Consider the following 24,790-nt stretch of genomic DNA (forward strand, 5'->3'; position numbering starts at 1 on the left):
GGAGGTCCTGAGACACAGGGCCAAGGAAGGGCCAACGTTCTGGCTCTGCGGCTGTCTCCATGCTCCTCCTGCTAGCGGCGTTTGGCACAAGGCTTACCTGCTCTGAGCCGCTGAAACAGCGGTGGGATGTGTATACCCATGTTGCCATGGAATAAAGCAAAACTTCACAAAGCTGGGATTCAATACGATTCTCCTAGGATCTGTTGGCTTTATTAATTTCTTTTTCTTTTCCCACTTCCTTTCCTTTTTCAAGACTGGCGTGGGGGAAGGCGACAAATTCAATTGCTCAGCAATGGTTCTGTCTATGGATAGAAACAGCAAGAGAGGAGGAAATCCAAGCCCTAGGATGTATGCTTTCTTCTTGCACATGTTTGCATATTTGCTTCTACAATCAGCACTGGCTGTGAATGAAGACAAACTGGAAGACTCAGGACCGTTTGCAAAGAATCACCTGCGCACACCCCAGCCGTCTAATCTGTGACAGGAAGCCGTGGAACTGGAGGACTGCAGTCCCCTTCCAACTCCTGCGTCCTGCCAATGTTTCACAGGCTGCTGCTGCTATTGTATACATATGTTTGTATGTATGTATTCACTTATTTATATCCCAGGACTAAATAAAAATTAGATAAATAGTCCAACACGTTGGTTCTTTGCCCATTGTAGTTTGGGCAATTCCTCCAAAAATGAATGACCTCACTATATTTTAGGCAGTAGAGGTTTTGCTGAGGTGTGAAAGGTAATGATTTTTGTGAACATTTAACAGAGAATATGTAAGCTGATGACACCAGGGGACTCAGAACCTATCCTGTCTAAGCAGTAAGAAAGGGAAGCACTGTGTACCGAAAACGGGAAACCCAGAGCTTTCACTGCTCGGAAAAGATACATAGCACATTTCCTTTTAGCTTTCTTAGATAGAGCCTGGGATAGGGGAGAAGATGTAACATTCAGAGAAAGGTGGGATGCGGCATACACCATTGTTCTCCTTTTGAAATTAATTGAAGCTTCTTTTCCTAAGCATATCAGTATTCATGTACTTTTCAAGTGTGATGTTCAAAAAATCATGCAACTTTTTACTAAATCTAAAGATACTTCAGGTAATCTCTCAGTTTTATACATGCTGTATTCCTCAAAACTTTTCTGAAAGTAGACTATCTGAAAATTAGGCAACAAGGTTGTGTGTATGTGTGTGTAAGCGTGTATGAGAGAGAGAGAGAGAGACAGAATGATGATTAGTGGGTTACCACACTTCTATGACTGGTGGAGTCAGCAGTTAGGTAACTTTGGGGGTGCCCTGTGCGAATTCTGTGTTTAATGCTAGTGTCTATGCAGACAGCTTCCTGAGTTCGCGCATCTACCAGCCCTGCTGTGGGCGGTCTGCTATTTAAATGCCTGCTCCCACTGTCAGAGACCTGAAGCTGGGACGATGGAGAGGAGTGGGTCCTTGCCCATCACAGCCTTATGACCTCGGAGGTCACCAATCCTGGAGCGGAGGACAAAAGCCAAGTTGGAGTCTGGTCTTGGGGGTAAAGTATCTGCTGGGTTCTGTGGCCCCCAGGACTAAGCAAGAACCACGTCTGATGTGCGTGGTCACCAAGGCCTGTGGGGCCCCCATGGTGGGGAGTTGGGATGCAGTGGAACAAGGGGTCTTTTTAGGCATGACCTAGCGCCACAGGCTGTGGCCAGTGCCCACTGCCTTTCTGTCTGAGGCTGTTTATTATTAGCTCTGCAGATACTTGCTGGACGTATCCCACGTGCACCAGTTACCACCTGAGCTAAAAGGCATCCATTGCTGAGTTGCTGAAGGGTCATCAAGGACTCATTTTGCAGCTGAGTAGACTGTTTGGCACGCAAGGGCCACCTCGATAAAATTTTTCTTTTTATGCACAGCAGTTTCGAGAGAATGAATTGTCTTAATTATCTGAATTTGAGAAGAAAATTAACCAGAGAGTCTTTGCTAGGTTTATTTGCATTTAGCGAATTTCACTTAAAAAAATACGACAATAATGCTTCACACTCATCTCTGTAATCCATCTGGTACTCAAAGCCTCAAACTGCTTTGTAAGAAGACTTGAGTCTCGTGACTTTTGTCTGAAGAAATGGTTGCAAAAACAAGTGAACACTGTTCCCAGAGTGTCCCTGCAATTCGATAGTAAAGCAAGACTTCCTACTCCAAATACACAACCAGATGCGTTTTCCCTGTGCCCCCCAACTGCTCTGCCCACCACCCTACCCCTGACCCGACCCTTCTTTCTACACATTCCTAAAGGTGGTGTGGACGAGGCCTTTTCCTGTGAAAAGTCATAGGAGTTTGATGACCCACTAACCACGCATTCCTTTCTCCCTCCCTCCCTCCCTCTCTCTCTCTTTCTCTCTCTCTCTCTCTCTGATTTATCCAAGTGTGTTCTTGGATGTGGACAGACAATTGCCTCCTGGTCACTGCTGTGTTCTCAATATTTCAGCCATCTATGGATGATGGGGATAGTAGCAACTGAATTGTGCCAGTTGGTAATCGCTTCAGTAAAGGCCCCAGGGAAGATACAGAACAGAAGCAACCAGGAGCAGATCCTCACGGAACCCCCAGCCAGTGATGAGGATCACTGTGCCCTGGAAGCGCAGACACAAACAATCTTCATGTTGACCTTGTTCTGGGGCTCATTCTAAGCTATCTCTGAAGAAAACCATTGCCTAGTCGGGAGCTGCTGCTACAGAAATAACCACAGTCAAGGAAAACCCTACACCCAAGTCAACTCAAGGTATCAGGGAATAAGATGAAAAAGAACTGTGGGGCTGCCATTGACTTTTAAAATCTCCTCTTTGTATTCTATATTTTCAGAAAACAATTTCAACATCAAGCATGAAGTTTATGATGAATATAGGAAATAGAAGGATAGCGAGGATTGAGGATTTTGTTTATGGGAAAGTACAACTGTTCTGATATTTCAAAACAGAAGAGGGAAAACAAAATAACTGTTCTTTGGTGATAAGAGAAATTTTTAGTGTCCCCACTACACACACACATACACACAGGCACACACATACACACCTGTGCACACACGTACCCCCTGCACATGCATATACACACATACACATGCACACACACAGAGGCACCTGTGCACACACACACGTACACAAGTACACACATGTACGCAAATACACACGTGGACATACACACATACACACAGGCACACACATACACACCTGTGCACACACATACCCCCTGCACATGCATATACACATATACACATGCACACACACAGAGGCACCTGTGCACACACACACCTACACACGTACACACATGTACACAAATACACACGTGGACATACACACATACACACAGGCACACACATACACACCTGTGCACATGCACACAGGCACACATATACACACCTGTGCACACACAGCTACACACACATGCACACATGTACACACACATACACATATGAACAAACACATAAACAGGCACACCTGTGCACAGAGACACACATATACATACATGCACACACACACATACACACAGGCACATCTGTGCATACACACACACACATACACACATACACATATACACATGCACATAGACACACACAGGCACTCACAAATACACACATGTATACACATCACATATACACACAGGCACACACGTGCACAAATATACAAACATACACACACATACATGCACAAAGAAGTGTGTTAATTTCTTTGACTGTGGTAATGAGTATACAATGTACCTATATAGGAAATCACATTTTACACCTAGAATATGCATAATTTTTGTCAATTAAATATTTTAAAATTTAAAAATATGTCCCTCAGAAAAAAATTAATAAACAAATATAAGTAGCAGATTGGTTCCTTAGCAATGTGAATATACTTAACACTGCTGAACTGTATACTTATAAACAGTTATGATAGTAAATCTTATGTGTATTTTACCATAATTCAAGATTTAAATGTTTTTAAAGTGAAAAAGAGGCTGCAATGGGGTTCTCACTTTGTGTTTCTCACCTCGTTTACCAGTAAGTAACCTGTCAGGGCTTTCCCAGGCATTCTGTGTGTCTATGCAGGCAAATTGGCTTGAATGTCCATGTTCCAACAGATCCCTTCCTCTAATATGTGGAACACTCTGGAATCACTTCCCCATGGGCTCCAGCTCTCCCTTTGCACCGTGCTCCTGGGCAGTCTTGAAGACGCTTTCATGTAGAAGAAGCCCAAGGGTTTCTTCTGACCTTTGCTCCTGAAATCGCAGCTGTGCTCACGCAGGTGCAGCCCAGATGGTTTTCTGAAACCGCGCCCTACCTCCCTCATCCTGACACCAGTGCTGTAAGACAGATGTCACTGCCCCACTGGACAGGTGAGGAGCCGAGGATGCAGGAGTGGCCCAGATCAGCTGGCCATCACTGCATGGTGGGGCTGAGGCATAAAACGATGGCAAGGACACCTGCCTCCCAAGTGACCCGCTCAGCATCCAGTTCTGTAATTGTTTTTCTGTGAATGCATGGTTTACTTTTTACGTTTTGGAATGTCTATATGAAATCATGGGGGTTTATGTGGTTGTATCATTTTTCAAGCTTGAGAAATGCATGCATCATAGTCTTTGTTCCCATCTATCTCAGAGGAGGAGAAGCTAGGCAGCTGACCTCAGGGAGCAGCCAGAGGCTTGACCTGAGAAGCATCTCGCTTACTTGTGAATCCACAGCACCCTGGTGACAAAAGAGAATCTGCGTGAGCCCCACCCCAGCACCCGCGCGGTGGCAGGAATTCAGCTGACTGTCCCAGTAGCAACCTAAGAACCAAAGCTTTGAACTGCCCTTTCTGTAACCAAGCAAACCAAACTCTACAGTGAAGAGATGCCTTTGTGATGGGCAAAAGAGAATTCATGACAGTGAGTTATAAACTGACGTGCCTGTAGAAATCTTGGCTTTATAATTTATTTACCTGTGTGTTGCACCCCGGCCAGGAGGAATTGGAAGCTCTACCCCCCGCTCCCTCACCCTGTTGCCTCTGCTTCCACCAACTCCTGGGGAACATTTCACACCAAAGATTTCCTTGTATTTAAAATATGACTGTAAAAGCCTGAAAATAATAGGTAGCATGACAATGTCTCATTAGCTATCGAACGCCACACTATTATGATCACAGTATTAATTTTTTAGTTTTCACTTACTGGATTTTTTTTAAAAATGTAGGCTGTAATTTTCAGAAATGTCAACTGCCAGAACACTCTCTGCTGACAGGGACAGAACCTTTCCAAACTTGGGAGGAAAGGAGGCAAGAGAGGAGTGCAGCCATCCTGTGCAGGGGACTCTGTCACACGCCACGAGCGCCTTCGACAGACACCTCCTCTGCATGGCCCTGTCATCACGTAGTCACTGTGAGGAAAAACTGTGCTAGAAGCAGCATGCAGCTTTTTAGAAACGTGTATCTTTGTCAGGACACAGAATAGGGCCAGGCTTCAGGAGGCCCTCTCCAGGGTTCTAAAGGCAGGCAAGAGCGAAAGGAATGCAGCCGTAGAGAATAGTTAGAGAATAGTTTTGAAATGACAGAGGCCAGATGACTCAGCTTCACTTGGCCAAAAAAAAAAAAAAAAAAAAAAAAAAAAAAAATGCCGCTCAGTCACTTACCGCGTTGTCCCCTTCCCCCTGCCTTCAGCTCTCCCATGCACGTCAAAAGCATGTTGGTGAAGAGGGAAAGCAAAATGCTCCCTATTCTCTGGGAAACACAGCCATGTCCCTAATTCCCCCAACACCTTCTGGGGACGCTTGATCTCATCGCTGGTCAATTTCACAGCCAGAGCTAACATGTTTACAATATGATTCACTAGGTCATGATCTCAAGCCATTTCTTATTTCTTCTGCAACCAGAACGTTTTAATAAATACTCTTGAAAATGGGAAACAGGCTGTCAGTTTTCAGTGACTTTCCAGCTCTTGCTTTATACTTTTAATCTTAACATAAAACTGATTTTTTTAAGGACACAAACGTGTTAGTAGCCACCCAGATACTTCTAGTGAGTAAATTACTCTTCCGGAATAACAAATTAGAGACTTTTGAAAGTGCATTAACCCTTTAGACTCACCCTGCATGGCTCACTTGTGCAGGGAGTTTCCACACGGCGCGTGAGTCACCAGCAAAGCTTACTCCTCGTCCACGCCTCTCCTCCCTAGGGAGTAATTTCCTCAGGACATCTCAGTATTTATGCATTAAAGACCCAGAATGCAGCAGGAATCTCCAGCAAGACAAAGAAACTCCAGAGTTGTCCTTTTGAGGAAGTAGGGGGAATCTTCATCTGGCTATCCCAGTATCAAGCGGGCAATCATCAAAAAGCATCCCTTCTCAGGTAACTCAGGTTGACTTCTGGAAGCTTCGAGAATGCTTTTTGATATGCTTTTCAATACATGCCTCAAAAAATTCACTACAGTGTGCCATCTGATTTTATAATATTTGGTTTGTGGCATGGTGCATGGTAGACCTCTTCCAGGAGGACGTGGCGTGGTCACCTTGACCAGGCAATGCAGGTACACGGCCATCTATCTCTTGGGCTGTGGGTATGTGTGGTAGATTACTTGCTAAAACAGAAATAGCAAAGCCAGTAGGTTTCTGTCCAGTTGCCATTCCTTTATTCCCTGACTCGACCTTTGTTTTAGACTTTGAAATGGCAAATCTAAAATTCAGAAGGCTAAGATCAATGAGAAAATCATCCATCACTGTACTGTTAAGAAAGCTTTATCTTGCTACATAATTGTTTCACTATCTTTTCTCGGGGTTGTCATAACCCTTTGTGGACACACAAGAGCTTCTGGTTTCTAATTAGGCTTAAACTATATCTAAATTAAGAGTTAATGGGCACTGATGGACAGTTTGAAACCCAAAGAGAAAAAATAAGTGCATAAATGTCCGTGGAATCGCTTTACAATCTCTGCCTGGTTTGCGTGAATGTGTGTTTGTGTGTGTACTTCAAAAGTGGGGAAAATGAACTCTGAAACTGTGAAGGACCCTTTCTGGATGTCTGGATACTCACATATTCTCCTTAACAAGGCAACACAGGCTGCTCTGAGAACAACAGCCAATTCTGGATAAGTGAAATTGCAATGAGTTCTCCATTAAATTATTTTCCATGTGTGAATGGAGAAGCTTGCGTAATTGGCTTCTGGCGGGGAAGAACATGACACAATTATTAGGAATTAAAATTATATCTATTTGACCTGTGGATACTACATACAACCTATTTTTAAGAATTAATCTATAACTTTGCATATAAACTGCAGGCATTTTAAAATTAAAATTCTAGTATCAAGATCATAGCTTGAAGAAATATGTTATTTTATCTATCAAAAATTGAGAATCCTTAGGTTTACAAGTTTTCTTTTAGTCCACGGAAGACCTCATGTGCTTTTAAAAATTATCTTAGTATGTCAAGGCTAATAAATCTACAAGACTATATAATTTTTTCTATTAGATTTTCACCACCTAAGGGTTTCGTGTGGAGGTGAGAAGCCAAGAAGAGACACACGCAGTGTCAAGTGAGTAACCCTAAGCATTACTGCCCTCATTTCACTGGACCTTTGCATTTCAGAAGTGAGCAGCTGGCATTTGCCCTCCAGGACGGTCCTCAAGCTGTGGAGTGCACAGGTGGTCTTCCTTTCTCTTCTGCCTCCTTTCTAAACAGCGTAACTTCACCCGCCACTCTGTCCTCTTGCTTGGCCTCTCTCGATGTGCAGACACAGTGTTGACACCAGTATTTATGTCTGTGCCCACGACGTCCTTTGTGTTAGTCTGGCTGATGCTGTGTGTTGTCTGTTGGATTCAAAATGGCCCCATCTCAGAAAACTGAGAATCACTTCTGCGTGTGCTGATTGTAAAATGCTTTGAGAGAACCTCAAGGGAAGAGAACTTTTTCCATGAGCGCAGGCTCAGGATTCACTTAAAACATTATTTTTTGTTCATGATATTTCCTCCCCCACACCTGGTCTTTTAATCTTAAACACACACACTAACCCCTCCACAATTCTATCTCTGTCCAGAGAATTCCGCACCGTTTGATCACATCAGCACATGTGGTTCCGTCTAAATTACGGACCAAAGTAAAATAGGAGCCTGAACCTAAATGACTTCACCAGGGAAGAGGATTCAAATGAGCTCAAGGAGGAAACGTGGGGGAGAGAAAACTTGGCGAAAACGCAGAAAAAGATGTGAGAGGAGGTGAATGGAGCCAGTTTAATGAGGCTAGACGTTCTTGCTTCCGGGCACATATTTCTTAATTTCTCTTATTTTCTGAAACTTGACTGTCATATGTTCTTTCCATTTGACCCTCAGTGAAGAGAATGGAGATGCAATGTGAGTGCTGGCGCAGGCGGGCTTTGGAAGCTGACAGCCTTGGGCTTTCGTTCGGGGTCTGCGAGTTTGCGGAGAAAGAGTCCCCACCTGTGATCCTCTGGTGTTCCTTCTCCTGTGAAAAGGGAACCATGGCGCCTCTCTCGAAAGCCAATTTCAAGCATGAAAATAAACCGATGTACTTAGAGCACAGTGCCTGGCATGAGACGGGCATCCACCACATGGTACGATTCATCTCGTATGGGCAGCAAGGGCTCCACAAATTTTGTATTAAAAGCACATTTTCAAGTTCAGAGCACGGCAGTACATTTTAAGTAGCTTTTCAAAGATGCCACAAGTCCGTTTCTGATATTTTCAAAGAACTTGGGAGGGGAAAAAAGGCAACTGAGAATTCAGAACAGCCCCCAGCACTGCCTTCACGTAAAATAGTATAGGGAACGTTCAATAATACGGGGCTTTTTGGTTGCTTATCAGATATGATCCAAATGGCACAAATATAACGGAAGCAAGCACCATGGAATTATACTCAGAAACCCACGCATACTTTTCCATGCAGATGAGCAGCGATGAAAGAGAAAACATGCTCACAGAAGCGCTAAGGTCTAAACGATCAATGATTACTTTGTAAGTTATTTCTAGGGCTCTGATCTTAATTAAAGGGTTAAGAACGGGGTACATGGGGGTGGGGAGCCCTCCACATCGCTACTGTTTAATGCTTTGAGTGTTCATTTATTACTCCAATTTATTTATTTTTTCCAGTGACTTAAAATGATTTAATTTCAGCCACTAAAATCCCCAGATCAACCTTGCTTGTCTTAATGTACATAGTTATTTTCTCATACACACACACACACACACACACACACACACACACACACACATAATTGCACTTTAGGTTCTGGGGTACATGTAATGAACATGCAGGATTGTTGCATAGGGACATACATGACAATGTGGTTTGCTGCCTCCATCCCCATAACCTATATCTGGCATTTCTCCCCATGTTTTCCCGCCTCAACTCCCTACCCCCCGCTGTCCCTCCACTAGTCGCCCCCCGCCACAGACCTCAGTGTGTGATGTTCCCCTCCCTGTGTCCATGTGTTCTCATTGTTCAACACCCACCTATGAGTGAGAACATGTGGTGTTTGATTTTCTGCTCTTGTGTCAGTTTGCTGAGAATGATGGTTTCCAGGTTCATCCATGTCCCTACAAAGGACCCAAACTCATCGTTTTTTATGGCTGCATAATATTCCATGGTGTATATGTGCCACATTTTCCCTGTCCAGTCTATCATCAATGGGCTTTTGGGTTGGTTCTAGGTCTTTGCTATTGTAAACAGTGCTGCAATGAACATTTGTGTGCATGTGTCCTTATAACAGAATGATTTATAATCCTTTGGATATATACCCAGTAATGGGATTGCTGGGTCAAATGGAATTTCTATTTCTAGGTCCTTAAGGAATCGCCACACTATCTTCCACAATGGTTGAACCAATTTACACTCCCACCAACAGTGTAAAAGTGTTCCTATTTCTCCACATCCTCTCCAGCATCTGTTGTCTCCCGATTTTTTAATGATCACCATTCTAACTGGAGTGAGATGGTATCTCAATGTAGTTTTAATTTGCATTTCTCTAATGACCAGTGATGATGAGCATTTTTTCATATGTTTGTTGGCCTCATGTATGTCTTCTTTTGAAAAGTGTCTGTTCATATCATCTGCCCGCTTTTGAATGGGTTGGTTGGTTTGTTTTTTTTTACAAATCTGTTTTAGTTCTTTGTAGATTCTGAATATCAGCCCTTTGTCAGCTGGGTAGATTGCAAAAATTTTTTCCCATTCTGTTGGTTTCTGGTTCACTCTAATGATTGTTTCTTTTGTTGTGCTCCAATTTTAATCTCTATACCCCCAAAGCCAACACTCCTGCCTCCAACACAGTGGACTATGACACAAGAGAGGGTGTGCCGAGATCCCCGCCATGTCATTGAAGAATAATTTAAATTCATAAATGAAGTTTCCTTCTCTAGAAAGCCTTGAGAGCTGCTGGTGCTGGGACTGAGACCCAGTTCCAGAACAGTTCCACCCTCCTTTCCCATCTTTCTGGCCTTGGCGATCTCCTTTCTAAAGATAGGCTTCTTACTCCTCACTTGTCTCCCCGGGATCCAATTCTTCTCCCGGTTCATTGGAGTCCTGGTTTCTGCTCCAGGGTACCAAATTTCCCTGAAACTGACAGTAGAGTCCCATGGCCTTGCACGGTTAGATGGCCCTCCCCAGCGATGAGCGCACCTCAGGCACTTGGTCCTTTGATGAGCAATCAGCCCAAGCTGCTCACCCCCAACAACGCTGCCCGATTAGTGGTTGAGCCTTTGCAGTGCTGAAACAGGCTTGTTTCTGGGTGCTGCATAAATTAAGCCATCATGTTATTAACTGCCTGATAGGTTAAGTAGACTAGGTCAGAGTTGGTCTACCTTTTCCCATCTTTTAGCTGAGTTCCATTTGTCTCAGTTCCAAAAATTCACATATGGAAAATTAAGTTTCACACAGATATGTTTACAGCAGTCTCTCTCTCTCTCTCTCTCTCTCTCACACACACACACACACACACACACACACACACACCGTCCCTGGAGACCCTCATCCATGGGAGGGAAAACTTTGCCTTTCACACAGCAAATGTGGCTTATAAAATGCTCGTTTAATCAGAGCAAAGAAATGTATGCAGGCCAAGAGGTGCGAGACAGAGGAGAGCTGAATGAAAGCGTATCATCTGTCCCCTTTCCCTCTGTGGCTTCAAATTCGCATTGACATGGGAGAATTGTACTGATACAGACACAAACTGGGATTATGTATATGGGGCTAATTGGAAGCAGCTGAGAACACTGGGAAGGAAAGCTACCCACATGTGGACAATTGCTTTCCTTCTCGTGGGTGGGCCAGTTTGTGAAGGCCTTGGAGCCTCCCTGGGGCTGGGACCTGAAAGCTGAATTGCAACACATATCTGACATAAAAGGCAGAATCCTCATCTACACAAGAGACCTACACGTCTATTACTGAGTGGCCAATTACATACAAGGAATGAAATCCACTGAATTCCCCTTAAGTAGTTCCCACTGGGGCATGTGATTCGCCAATACAAATATTGCTGGTAGAGATACAGTCGTGAAGAGCAGGCGCAGGGGCTGTGTTTGCATCTCATGGAGCAAACACAGGAGATGAGAGGCATCTCCCAGCACGTGGTTCGCCTTCTGTGGCATCACTTTCGGACTGACAGGTAGCAGAACACACACTGTGGTCAACTTGGCCATGTCCAAGTAATAAGAGTAATAATTTGTTGAGCTCCTGCTGTGTGTTAACCAGAGCGTGTCCATGATTTTTGATGTTCACATGGTTACACAGTTGGAAACAGGCAGAGGTGGCACAGAGCCCTTGTCTCTTCAGGCCACACGGCATCCAGACTCCCCAAAATCTACTCCTCTCCTTTCCCAGGGAACTGCATCGCTCTACTAGGAGCAAGCCCAAATGACCATCCCTATGCTGGGTCTATCCAGAGTGAGCATCCTGCTTGGAACTATCCATGGCTCCCAAAACACAAGATGAAAAGTCATTTCCTGAAGTGGAGATAAAATAACGAGAAACCCACTGTGGCCATACTTAAGAAGGATATTGATTAGATCTTGGGTTCATGAAATAGTCTGGTACTCTACAAACAGATGGAAGGAAGAGATAATAAGAAAAAATCAACTTAAGATGTTTGTTGCTTGTTTTGCCATATTACACTTTCTTAGAATGTGAGTCTTTGGATAAAATCAGCATTATACTGTGAAATTCAAAAATTTACCATGAGATCCCAGTGATTTCACTTCTTGAACTAGATATGAAGTAAATAATCCAGAAGGAAAACATAATTACGTATAAAACTACTAAGGCACTACCGTACTAAAAACAAAAATATCAGGAAACCACACGAATTCACCCAATAAGAACAGCTGAACAAACTAGAATATATTAATGAAATATAATCATATAACCCCACATGACAATTAGGCAGTTAAAAGCATATAAAACTGTACACTTGGGGAAAGTCAGAAAATGCAGAATGGCAGAAATAAATTAGAATTCAATTGTTCTTTTGGGGGCAGAGGGTGTCCCTGCGAGCCTTTCTCAGGGTTGCCTATAGGTTTTCCCCACATGGCATAACACACATCAGCCCTGTGACCCCCAGCGGCAGCCAGCATAGGCCCAGTCCACACTGAGAGGACCTCTCTGCCTTCGGTTCTTCCGAGGCTCAGTGGTCCTGGAAGTGAGCACTGGCTCTCTGTGTCTCCATCCGGACTTGCATTCAGCCCTCAGCTGGGTCAGAATATGTCCGGTGTCCACTTGGTGCACCTTGGTGAGAATGACTGCTTTCTTATAAGGACAATGTAATATATAAGAAATCCTGAAAGACTGATTATTTGATCCTGAATCCGTGCAAATATTTATTCAATGAACATTTGTGGAAGCCTAGTATAGGCTATTCATTTTATATTATTAAAAGATGGTATACATACAGTAAGGCAGAAGAAGAATAAATCCATTCAGTCAAAGGTTAAGTGGTTGCGAGCAGTTTGGGGAGGGTGGGAAGGAGGAATGAGCAGGTGAGGAAGGAGGGGACCTGCAGGGCCGGGAGGCGACTCTGCATAATACAGCAATGCTGAGCGCATGTCATTAGATTTGTCCAGACTTGAAGAATGTACACCACCAAGAGCGACCCCTAATGCAACCTGTGGGCTTTAGTGAATGATGTCTCAACATTGGCTCATTAACTGTAACAAATGTGCCATGCTGATGCCAGATATTAACAAAAGGGGAAACCTGCAAGGGACCATGAGGAAGAAATAGGGGCCGTGCGGAAACTCCCTGAACCTGCCACTCAATTTTTCTGTAAGCCTAATAAAGCTCAAACGACAAAGTTTACTGAGTAATAAAAAAGAAAGTTCTTCCTCTCTTTACTTCGACTCTAGCTAGCATTGAGGATGAATACTGCCTGGTGCCAAGGAGATACACACCATGGACCTGGGAGCTGCTTCCTGGTGTGTTTTGACTTAGAAATCTGAGTCACACATTCTATGGCTGGAAGGCTTGTCCCCCAGAATTTTACAGGTGACATATTTAATCCTTTGTTCAGTTCGGTCTTTTGTGCTGAAGCTTGCAGGAGCCCCACATTCAGAACCACAAGTGTGAAATCTCAACACCAAGTCCAACGGAAAAAGGATTAATTCAGATTTTTCCCCATTTACTTCAGTCTTACCGTTGCTGAGAAACCTGTTGTTTATTTTTTGCTAGAGCCTTTCAGACACATATTTTTAGAACATTAAATGAACATTTAATTAACATTAATGAACATTAAATGAACATTTACCTAGTTAAATTCTTAACTCAGAATTTTATTGCCTAGCATCTTTTATAAAGATTTTTAGGTTCAGGTGCAGGTTTGTTATACAGCTAAACTTGTGTCATGGTGGTGTGTTGTACAGATTATTTTGTCACCAGGTACTAAGCCTAGTAGCCAATAGTTATTTTTTCTGCTCATCTCCCTCCAACTCTCCACCCTCAAGTAGGCATCAGTGGGGGTTGTTCCCTTCCACGTGTCCAAGTGTTTTTATCATTTACCTCCCACTTATAAGTGGGAACATGTGGCATTTTGTTTTCTGTTCCTGCATTAGTTTGCTAAGGAAAGTGGCCTTCAGTTTCATCCATGACCTTGCAAAAAACATAATCTTGTTCTTTTTTATGGCTGCATAGTATTCCATGGTATATATGTATCACATTTTCTTTATCCAGTCTATTATCGATGGGCATTTAGGTTGATTCCATGTCTTTGCTATTGTGAATAGTGCTGCAATGAACATATGCATGCATGTGTTTTTATAATAGAATGATTTCTATTCCTTTGGGTATATATCCAGTAATGAGATTGGCGGGTCAAATAGTATTTTGAATAACATCTTAATTGAGATGTGATTTTTAAATATAGTACATTTAATCAGCTCTTGATTTGGCTAGTAACAAAACAAACATTTTCTTTTGAAAGTAACTTTGATAACCATTTAAAAAGAGCACATTGCTTTTGTGAAATGAACTTAGTACTTCAGTGTCACAGATCTCACAGTCTAGTATTTCCCTGAAAACAAGCTATCTTCAGTCCTGAGAGGCCTCTGCCTCCACTAATCTCACTTAAATGTGAGAACAATCCTACACTGATAATGAGCTGTCAGAGTGCAGAAGACAGACCATGGGAACTTCAAAATTTCCCTCTCAATCCCATTTTATGTTAGAAAATCAAGTGCTGAGAATGTTAAGTTAAATTATGTGACCAAAACAAGGAACGAGGCTGGTAACATTGCATTTTGCACAAAGGTGTCGATTCAACATGGAGTCGAATAACATGTTCTAATGAAACAGCACCTCACATACACATATCCTTTCTCTCAAGCTTCAGCGTTACTCTCGCCAAAAGCCTTCGGTTTCTCGAAGAGTTTGCGGAAGAGTAGATGAAGTTTTATTTAACATCATTATCAAGAAATCCAAGCTGCAGACCTGTGCATAAATAAAGTGGCTTCTCTGAAGTGCTGAGCTTTGTTCACTTATGAGACGCTTATTTAAGAAACGCTTGGTGTCAGGGAAGCCCACGTTTCTGGTGATTTCGGGAATACACTGGAAAGATTATTCACAACAGCCCGTCCCAACTTTGCATAAGCAGTTGCAGGGTGAGGCATTCGCAGCTTTATAAAGCACAAATTCCATTTTAGGATTGCTCTAGCTGTTTATACAATTCTTTTAAAAGTTGATCCAAAAGCGGCCTGCCTGTAAACTTCTGACAGTTTGTCCGAGTTCTATACTCGAGCCGGGAGAGCCAATCTGCTTCCTTCTCTCCACGATAGCACCTTCAGTACAGGAGGACGGCGCTCACACCACCTGTGAGTCTGTGCCTTCAACCCCTCTGCATGGATTCTGACTCTCTGCTCCGTTGGCTACACTCCAGCTCTCAAACTGCAGCTCCCCGTGGGCGCCTGAAATGTGCCCTGGGTTACATACTGTGCGGCACACACTGTGTGACCTGCACAGGGCATGGGCAGAGCGTTACCTCCTGAATTCAGGACACTGTTCTTATTAATGTGTTCCAGCCTCCACACCACACTGTTGTTGGCTCATGAGGAATTTCGATCCAATGAAAACACCCAGATCTTTTTCACACTTACGCAACTGGCGTTTTTCATTCCGTCAGTCACTCAGCAAATATTGCCTTCAAGAAAATTTTTTCCATACCAAGAGCTGACAATTTTCCATGAGATGATTGAGAGACAAACAGAACACATGGACTGTTGACCTATGGTTGAACCTGAAATTATATTTTCCCACAAATTTGAAAGCTAACTGCATCATTTATCAGTTAGCGGTTAAAGGGCAAAGCTACCGTGCCCTTTAACGATGGAATTCTAACGATATGTGAGGCGGGAACCACAGCTGGCAAATGAGTAAAATTCTATCATGTTTTCAAATGAGTTTGTTGAGAAGAGCAGAAAATAAATTTCTGAGGAAAAAGATCAGACCAAACATTATTTTGAAAATCAGTAGAAACAAAATCTTCACTTTCTGTGAATCCTATGACTAGTTGTGGCTAGCTGCTTTCCTGACTACAACACATCAGACGGGTTCCTTCATATTTCCAGATGCCGGCCTACACACACACAGAGGCTCACTATCCATTTTACTTAAATACCAGAAACACTGATGAGTTTTCCACAGTTCTTAAACCACCAAAATGGCTACAGAATCATAAGAGGCCTTTCATTCAATCTTCCCTCACCCATCTGGTGGTTCAGATTATGAGGTGCATCTGCTGGGAACGAAGTATGCTCACCATCTCTACCCTTTCTTTACTTGGTGAAGTGTTGTAGAATCAGTGCATCACGGTGCAAATTCATGCTCAGAGCTGGAAGGAACCTGATGTACCCACCAACTCAATGCCTTATTACCCAGCTGGGGAGACAGAGGCGCCACGAAGTCACCGTCCATGTATTCAGGCAGGTTGAGCACTGTGGTGAGCACGGCAGACGGAAGACACTGAAGGCACCGGCGTCAAGCAGGTGAACATCTCATGGAGAAGAGAAAGCACAGGTGCACAAAGGAGTAATGACTCACACTTGAAGGAGTTCAAGACGAAGGTCAGGGTAGGTGGCATCAATCCTGGCGTCTGTGTGTGTGTGTGCGTGCGTGAGGGGAACTGCTGCAGAGAAAGAGGCTAGACCTCGAGAGACGAAGTTGGATGATCGGTTTGGGTCAGTTCACGGAAGGACCCGCATCTCACACATTTTGAAGAAAATAATAACATAGGCCGTTATGCATATGACATGTTACATACACCTGCAGAAAATGGTTCATAGATCTTTCCGGTGGGGTGAATGTGTCAATGCTCAGTTGAAAATGTGGACACTGAATCCGGACATGCTCAGTTTTGAGTTTTAGATAGAGAAAGCGAAAGAAAGCCACCCAAAAGGCTGGTAACGTGACCAGATCTGCACGTTAGAACCACGATTCTCATAGCTACCCATTACCAACTGGAGAGCTTTTAAAAAACACCTACAGGGCCCCAACCCAGACCAACTGTAATAGAATTCTTATTACAGTGTCAAGGCTCCCAGGCGATTCCCAGTGTGCGCTGAGGTTGAGAACCACTGATTAGAGATTCTTCCAGCAGCTCTATTAAGAGGCCCTAAGACAAGCAGGGGGTGGGGGGCAGTTACAGCCCTTCTCACAGGGGCTGGTAAGGGCCGACCCACACAAGTCATTATGAGGACCCAAAAAACAGGATGGATGAAGTCGGGGAAACCCCCAGTTGGGGAAATCGGGCAGTCCAGGACGGCTCCAGATGTGTGACTCAGGTGCTGCTGGGAACAGGAGGGCAGCTCCCCAGTACAGGCAGGGGGTGCATCTCACCATGCCGAGCTTGGACCGGTCCTAGGGCCTGCAAGTGCACACGTGGGTGCGTGACGACGTCTGCGCTGCTGGTGAGCGCTCTGCCTCTGCAGGTCAGAGGGGCCTTTAACCACAAACACGGGGAAGAGCAACTAGGGAGATGGATGAGACCGGGGAAGAAACAGCCATGCCAGGAGGAAGCAGAGGCACAGCCGTGTGAAGGGTGTGAACGGTGCCACCCACTGCCCAGCACCGTGTGAAACCTGCTGGGAAGGTCCGGACCTTCCCAGCAGGTTACACACATTCCGCACTCTCTGTGGGGCCAGGGTTCAGAGACAGTGTCCCGCTTTTGAACACAAAGACACAGTCAGTGTTGAATGAACATCCTGAGTTCCACGTTTGCTGACCTGATCTGTCTGAAGCAACTGTTGAGAGACGAGGGAGCGCTCCCCTCTTTCTGAGCTCCAGGCCCCACAGGTGCACCAGGAAAATGCGGCATTTTAAAGGAGCTGTTGCCACGGCATAGCTAAGTTACAGCCGCGCTCTGCCCCGACCCACTCCACTCCTGTCTGAACAAACAGCTTTTCCCACTGTGTTAAAAGCGGCTTTCAAGCCTCAAGTGGTGTTTTCCAGGCAAGCTTAACTTAGTGCTGCATACCCCAAAGGGAGTGCAACTGGGACGTGGAATTCTGAGAAACTTGCTCAAGGTCACTCAAGGTCAAGTTAGAGATGCAATGATAGGCTGAGGCACTGGGCAGGATGGTCAGGGGATCAGAGGGAGCGAAGCCTGCGGTGCCAAGTGTAACAGGAGCCTTTAGACCTTCCAGAAAGGAGGCAGGTGGGGAGCCCAGGGCAGGGAGTGAACAAGAACGGGCAGCCCATTAGGCAAGACTTTCCTCTTTGAGGGCTGACGGAAATATCTGGCATCTACCACACTTAGCCATGCTCAGCCATTGTTAACACACATGGAAAATATTCCACAGAGAGGGAGGGAGGGACCTGACATTTTTGCAAGTTGGGGAAAATGAAAACTCTTCCTCAGAGATGGAAGAAATCATCACTATCTCCTGAGAATCAAGTTTGTCTGCTTCAAGCAAAACTGGTTCACCATAAAGCAGATTGGCTAAGAGCTTCAGAAATAAAAGAGAAAAAATGCGAGTTCAGGTGATTCACTGAAGGGAAAGGCTGGGAATCGAATGTCCTCCTAGGAAACCTGCCTTGCTGAGGTTCCTGTGACAAAGTCACGGCTGGGTTGGGGCGCAGAGTGCCACAGGCCTGGCCGGCAAGGGCTGGAAGCTTCACTTCACCAGCCTTCACCTGGTGTGGAAATGGCCCTGGGAGCTGTGTGTCCTCCTGGGAGCTGTGTGTCCTCCTGGTCCACTGTGTTGTTTCCAAGCAGAAGACATAGCAAATCCAGCTCTCATAAAACAGGCATTGCTCTGCAGTCTCTTGGAGGTCCTCTGGGAACATGGACATAGGAGGGAGGGCAGCTCCACTGACTAGTTAACTTAGAAAACCTAAGAGAAGGCCTAGAGACACCAAGATCACAGAGTGGTCTTCACAAGTTGCCACAGGAAAATGATTTCCCACGGGACCAGCTTAGACCAGGTCCCATCCTTTGGACCTGAGATCATGTATGTTTATGCAGACAGCGTCAGCACCATCCTTAGCCTTATTTCTAGAGATGCGCCCTCCTTTCCAGCGGTGAGGACATCTCCCAGCCCCCTGGATGGAATCGGCTGTGGGTTAGAATATTGAAGCATGTCAAGTAACCACAGGGGTTTTCCTTACACTAAGCAAAACACACATCAAACTAGTAATAATTAAAAGAGTCTGTCCTGAAGAATGTGCAGTGCGCAGCATTTTCTTCCTGACCTGAGAGACAAATCTCTCCTAAGAATCTGAAAGCCAAAATAACATCTCTTTCATCAAACATAGATCCCTAAATCATTTGAAGGGTGCTATTTTCCGGGACTCAGAGGAGTGGGGAGTCTCCCAGTGCTGGGAATCAAGGTCTTCTTTTCTGTGCTCCTCTCCCACTCATGACTGCACCCTGTCTCTGAGACCATGAGAGAGTTGACCTGCTTGGGTGAAGCAGGGTTAAGAAGTCAAGATGAGTCAGGAGTCATGTGAGCTCCCACCTTCTGCTTTTCCAGAACGTGCTCCTTCACCTTTCTCAGTCACATTACAGTGCCCCAGAAGGCAGCATCAGCCCCCAGCTCCATTCCCATCAGGAGCCCCTGACTCATAGAGCCCTCGCTCCTTGACTCTGTTAACCACTGCGAGCAAAAGCCTGGCCAGCTCTTCACAGTTGCAGATGTCCGTGATGGCAGGGGAATTTCTCTATTGGAATGCATCCCTTCCTTGTTCCACCAGGCTCCCTAGCACCTGAGCTTGGCAAGTTTCCTGAGGCTTCTGGGGAGGGCAGCACTTAGTGTGCCTTCAGCAGGATGCAGCCAGTGTGGGGCAGGGGCTCACTCATGATTATTATCACTGTTCATTGATTGATTGATTGATTACTAAAACTATTAAAAGAAAAGTCTGGTTCCTGAAGAACAAAAGAGCTCTAAAGTGGGGGACTCAGGCAGGGACATCAAAGACAGAGGCATGCAATCAATACTACGGATGCATCACCTCCTGAGAACCCACTTCTCAGTACGTATTTAACTTATAAATAACCGTGCATGAAGAAGGGGAATGTGTGTCTATGCCAGGCAGGAAGCAGACCCTTCCTGGTCATAGGTGTGCTGCGCTGGCTCAGTGCCTTCCCCTTCTACGTGAGTCTCCCAGAACACCCAAGAAAGGGGAACTTTTCTTATATTTTACAGAAGAGAAAACTAAAGCACAGGAAAAATAAAGGACTTGACCCAAATCACATAGCTGAAGTAAGAGGCTGTGAGGCTGGGATCCAGGGTCCTCTCAACCTTCACCCTGTGGACTTTGTCCATCAAATTGATATACAGTTCTGGGCTCAGTGAGCACATGGGTGAAGGAAGCAGAGAAGACCTCTGCCCTCCTGGAGTTGATAGTCTAGCTGGAAAAACATTTAAAGAGCAAACTAATAATTCTGCAAGATGAGAAGGAACCTAAAGATTTGAGGGGGATGTTTTCCAGGCAAAGAAAAGGTTGTGCAAAAGCCCTGAGGAGGAAAGAAAACAACTTCAGTTTAAAAAGCTAAGCAGCGGTGAGAGTCTGCATGAGCCACGGGGTGGCATGATGCTGGAGAGTAGCTGCGGGCCAGATCACATGGTGTCTGCTCTTGAAGTTTCCTCTAACCTTGGACTGGCAGTCTTTAAAGGTTGGGACCATAACCTGATGAAAGAAGATTGTATGAGTCCATTTTCTGTTTCTATAACAGAATACCACAAACTGGGTCATTTATAAAGAAAAGAGATTTGTCTGGCTTATGGTTCTGAAGGCTGGGAAGTCCCAGGGCACCGTGCTGGCATCTGGCGAGGGTCTTCTTGCTGTGTCATCCCATGGCAGAAGGCAGAAAAGCAGGAAAGCACAGTAGCCAGCAAGCAAGAGGGGGCAGCACTCAATTTTGTAACGAGCCCATTCTCACAATAACTAAGCCACTGCCTCACTAACCATGTTAATCCTTCCATGAGGGTGGAACCTTAGGACCTAATCACCAATAATTAGGCCCCACTTCCCAACACTATTGCATTTGGGACTAAGTTTCCAACACATGACCTTGAGGGACATATTCAAACTATAGCCCCAAAGATTCAACCTCTTCTTCGTGGAAAAGCTTCATTGGGCCATGCCTGCCACACAGGTCACTTTACTGGTGACCAGAAGAAACTTGTGCAAAGATCAACGCCCCAGCAGCAACTGGAATCTGCAAAAGTACACCTTACCAACAGCTCTCCTATGGGTCAGCACCAAAGGCCCTCACTCAGAGAAGAGCATGGTGCTGACCAAGATTCCCAGAATGAACGGATGCTGTGCCCACCCTCCAGGAGCTCAGGTCCTAGAGAAAACACACTCACACACTCAGCCCACCCCAGGACAGCCTTGTGGACACACAAGAGACACTGCAGGAACAGTGAGGAGTGATTCTGCTTATGGAGGAGGGGCCGTGGAGGGGGTGTGCACTGAAGACTATGCAGACACCAGAACACTTGGGAGCTCTGAGTTATTTTGCTTTCTGATTTTTTGAAAGAAGAAATGAGAGTTCACTGGGTAGGGATGATGGAAGGCTCGCTCATGCTTCAAGACGACAGAGTGCGAACAAAGAGAGAGGGCTACGGCAGTGCAAAACCTCGCCAGAGATGACGAGCAAGAAGCCCGCGCAGAGCTGGAGGGACAGACCCACAGGGGACACTGGATTTTATCCCACTGCTGCGGAGCATTGGAAGGGTTTAAGCTGGGGAGTGACTTGGTCAGATTTGGGCTTTAGAAAACAAAGGCATACATCTATGTTCATAGCAGTATTATTCACAATAACCAAAAAGCAGAAGCAACCCAAGTGCCCTCCCGTGGATAAATGGATAAATGAAACATGGTCCACATACACAAAGAAGCACTATTCAGCCTGGAAACGGACGTTCTGCCACATGCTGCAATGTGATGAACTTGAAGATATCATGCTAAGTGAAACAAGCCAGGCACAAAAAGACAGATACACTGTGTGATCCACTTATAAGAGGTGCTTAGAGTAGTCAGGCTCACAGAGACAGAAAACTGAGGTTGGTGGCCAGGGGCTGGGAGAACAGGGAAATAAGTCATTGCTTAATGGGGACAGAGTTTCAGCTTTGCAAGATGGAAGGAGCTCTGGAGACGAATGGTGTTTATGGCTATAGAACAGCATGAATGTACTTAATGCCACTGAACTCTACTTTTAGACATGATTAAGATGGTCAATTTTATGCTATGTGTGTTTTGCCACAATTAAAAATACTTTCAAAAAGAGAGAAAAAGGGAAGAGCTGAGGAGAGAGGGCTTGGCAGAAGAGTGAAAAGGCAGTCATGACTACTTGCGGGGAGATGAGACTCTGAGGGTGGGGGTGAAAGTGGTGCCAGATACCATGTGTGTCTTGGAAGGCAATGTGGAAGGCCACAGATGTGAGTTCACGAGTGGAAATTCTGAACTTAAAGATGGTTCCCAGGCTAGATTCTAGATCAGGGACTAGTTTTAAAGAAGGCGCCCCCATGCAACCTGTAAGCAAGGGATTTGTGCTCTTCTGATCTTGGGAACACATAGTCTCGATTTTGCTTGAGGTTACAATTTTATAAATAAAAGAGCACAGCCAGCCCCCATTGGCTGTTCCTGTGATGGGCTATGCTGGCAGTCCTTGGGTGGAAGGAGCATGAAGCAGTCATCAGAGCGCTGGGGAAGGGAGAAGAGGGAGGGCCTGCAAGGCAAGAAGGAGGAGGGCAGAAAGCAAGGCCCTATGGATACAGAGCACCTAATCCCCAACTGTCCAACATGAATTACCAAAGAAGGATCCCATTTCCTTCTCCAGAGATGCTTAAGGGCTGACACAAGCACTGGTCTGCTTGACAAGCCTAGGCCTAACCCTTTCACTGCAGAATGGGGTGGGAGAGACCTGGGCAGCTGAGTTCTCTATGGACTTATGCTTCAGGAGAAGTAATGAAGAAAGGCAGTTTGGTAATGAAATACACTGGGGCAGGAGATTACGGTCATTTCAAGTTACAGTCAAATTCTCTTCTTTTTATGTCCCCAGGAGCTTATAAACTGGGGGTGGAGCTTTCTGTGGAGATACCTATCAGTGGTCATTATTCTTATGTACAATCTAGATGATACTGTAGTTTATCATTTGGATAGAATACAGAATTTTTCTAATTTGAGTATAAAACGTCCTGTAAAACTGTATTGCGTCAGCAAAACTGAAGCGCTTCACATTGTCATACGCGTACTAAAAGGAAAGCGCATTTCCATTTATTTTAAAGGATCGAAAGTTGTTTAGAGTGCTGTCTTCGCTGCTGCTGTAGGGCATCTGTGCTTCCGGTTTTTAAAGTGCACCCACTCCATTGAGTCTGCGCCACGTGACCATCTTCATGCTGAGCGCTGAGCTAGTTGGGCTGTTACCTTTTTATAGCTGTCGACACTCGCATGCTGTTTGAATTCTTAGAGTCATTCAAGGAAGAAAGCTTTTCTAAGTTATTCCGTTTATTTTACTCCTCAGCTGAAATTTGAACCAGTGGCTACCGTATTTTACCTAGCCGTGCCTCAGACAGTACCATACAAGAGCCATGAACACCTGTACTAAGCTGCCAGCACTCTTTCATTCAGTGCTTCTGGCAGCCATGGCAGGGAAAGGCTCTGTCCTCGTTTTGGAGTTGAATAATCTGACACTTGGACCGTACCCAAGGTCACACAGCCAGGGAGAGACACAACCTCAGTTTGAATCCAGTCTGTCTCTGAAGAGATGCCTTTAACTGCTATATTCAGTTGGTTACCATGAAAGTCTGTTAACTGAAAAACAGACAAAAACACTTTGAAAGCATCATGGAAGGCCCTACCAGGCTAACGAAGAGGCAGTATGAACCTCTAAAGATAAAGTTCAGTCATGTTCAAGGTCACCCAGAGGCCACGGGGCAGTCCCAGTTGTGTTTACCTAAACCTCACCAACCTCAGCAGCACTTGCAAATCTGTAAGAATCAGTAAGGCCCACATTCTAAGCAGGGTCATGGAAATGCTGGGAGCCTGTACACACAACACACACGTGTCACCCATACAGATCCTCCTCCCAGAGCAAGGCATGTATCATTTAAAAATATTCTTATAAATACCCCTCATTATTAACTGAAAACCAGACCAGGGGGTCTAAATATTTTTTATCATCATCTCTCTTAGCAAAAAACACAAGCACATCCTCCTAAAAAATAATTAGTTATTTAAGTAATGTACATATATTAGTGCACTAATATATTTGAGCATTATAAAATAGTCACAAAAGAAGAAGCAAGTGGTAAAATAATCATTATTTCATATTATTTATATCTATTTTTCACATATATATTTACATGTGAAACTGAGTTCACATTTGCATAGTGATAGAGGTTATAGTATTGCTTTTCTGCTCACTCCCCAATGAAATACTTTCCTAGTTTTGAACATGTTGGAAATTTTAATTTGCATGTTTCTTCTCTAGCCGTGTCATGAAATGTGATTAGGTGATATAGCACACAGATTTCTTTGGCCCCAGCTTTTTTTTTGAAATGGAGTTTTACTCGTTGTCCAGGTTGGAGTGCAATGATGCTGTCTCAGCTCACTGCAACCTCCGTCTCCCAGGTTCAAGAGATTCTATTGCCTCGGCCTCCCAAGTAGCTGGGATTACAGGCACACGCCACCACATCCGGCTAACTTTGTGCACTTTTAGTAGAGATGGGGTTTCACCATGTTGGCCAGGCTGGTCTTGAACCTGAGGTGATCCACCCACCTCAGCCTCCCACAGTGCTGGGATTACAGGCATGAGACACTGCGCCTGGCCCCAGTTTTAATCTTTTAAAAGCAGCAGGCCAGATCTAATACACAC

General features: G+C 44.8%; 1 protein-coding gene across 1 annotated transcript in view; it reads right to left on the reverse strand.

The window, feature by feature from the left end:
• The window catches only part of EGFR (epidermal growth factor receptor), a 202,155-nt gene that overhangs the window by 147,908 nt on the left and 29,457 nt on the right, over positions 1-24,790 (reverse strand). The gene's annotated exons all lie outside the window — the stretch shown is intronic.

This window comes from Cebus imitator, unplaced genomic scaffold (genome assembly GCF_001604975.1).
Source record: "Cebus imitator isolate Cc_AM_T3 unplaced genomic scaffold, Cebus_imitator-1.0 Scaffold586, whole genome shotgun sequence".
Classification (NCBI taxonomy): Eukaryota; Metazoa; Chordata; class Mammalia; order Primates; family Cebidae; genus Cebus; species Cebus imitator.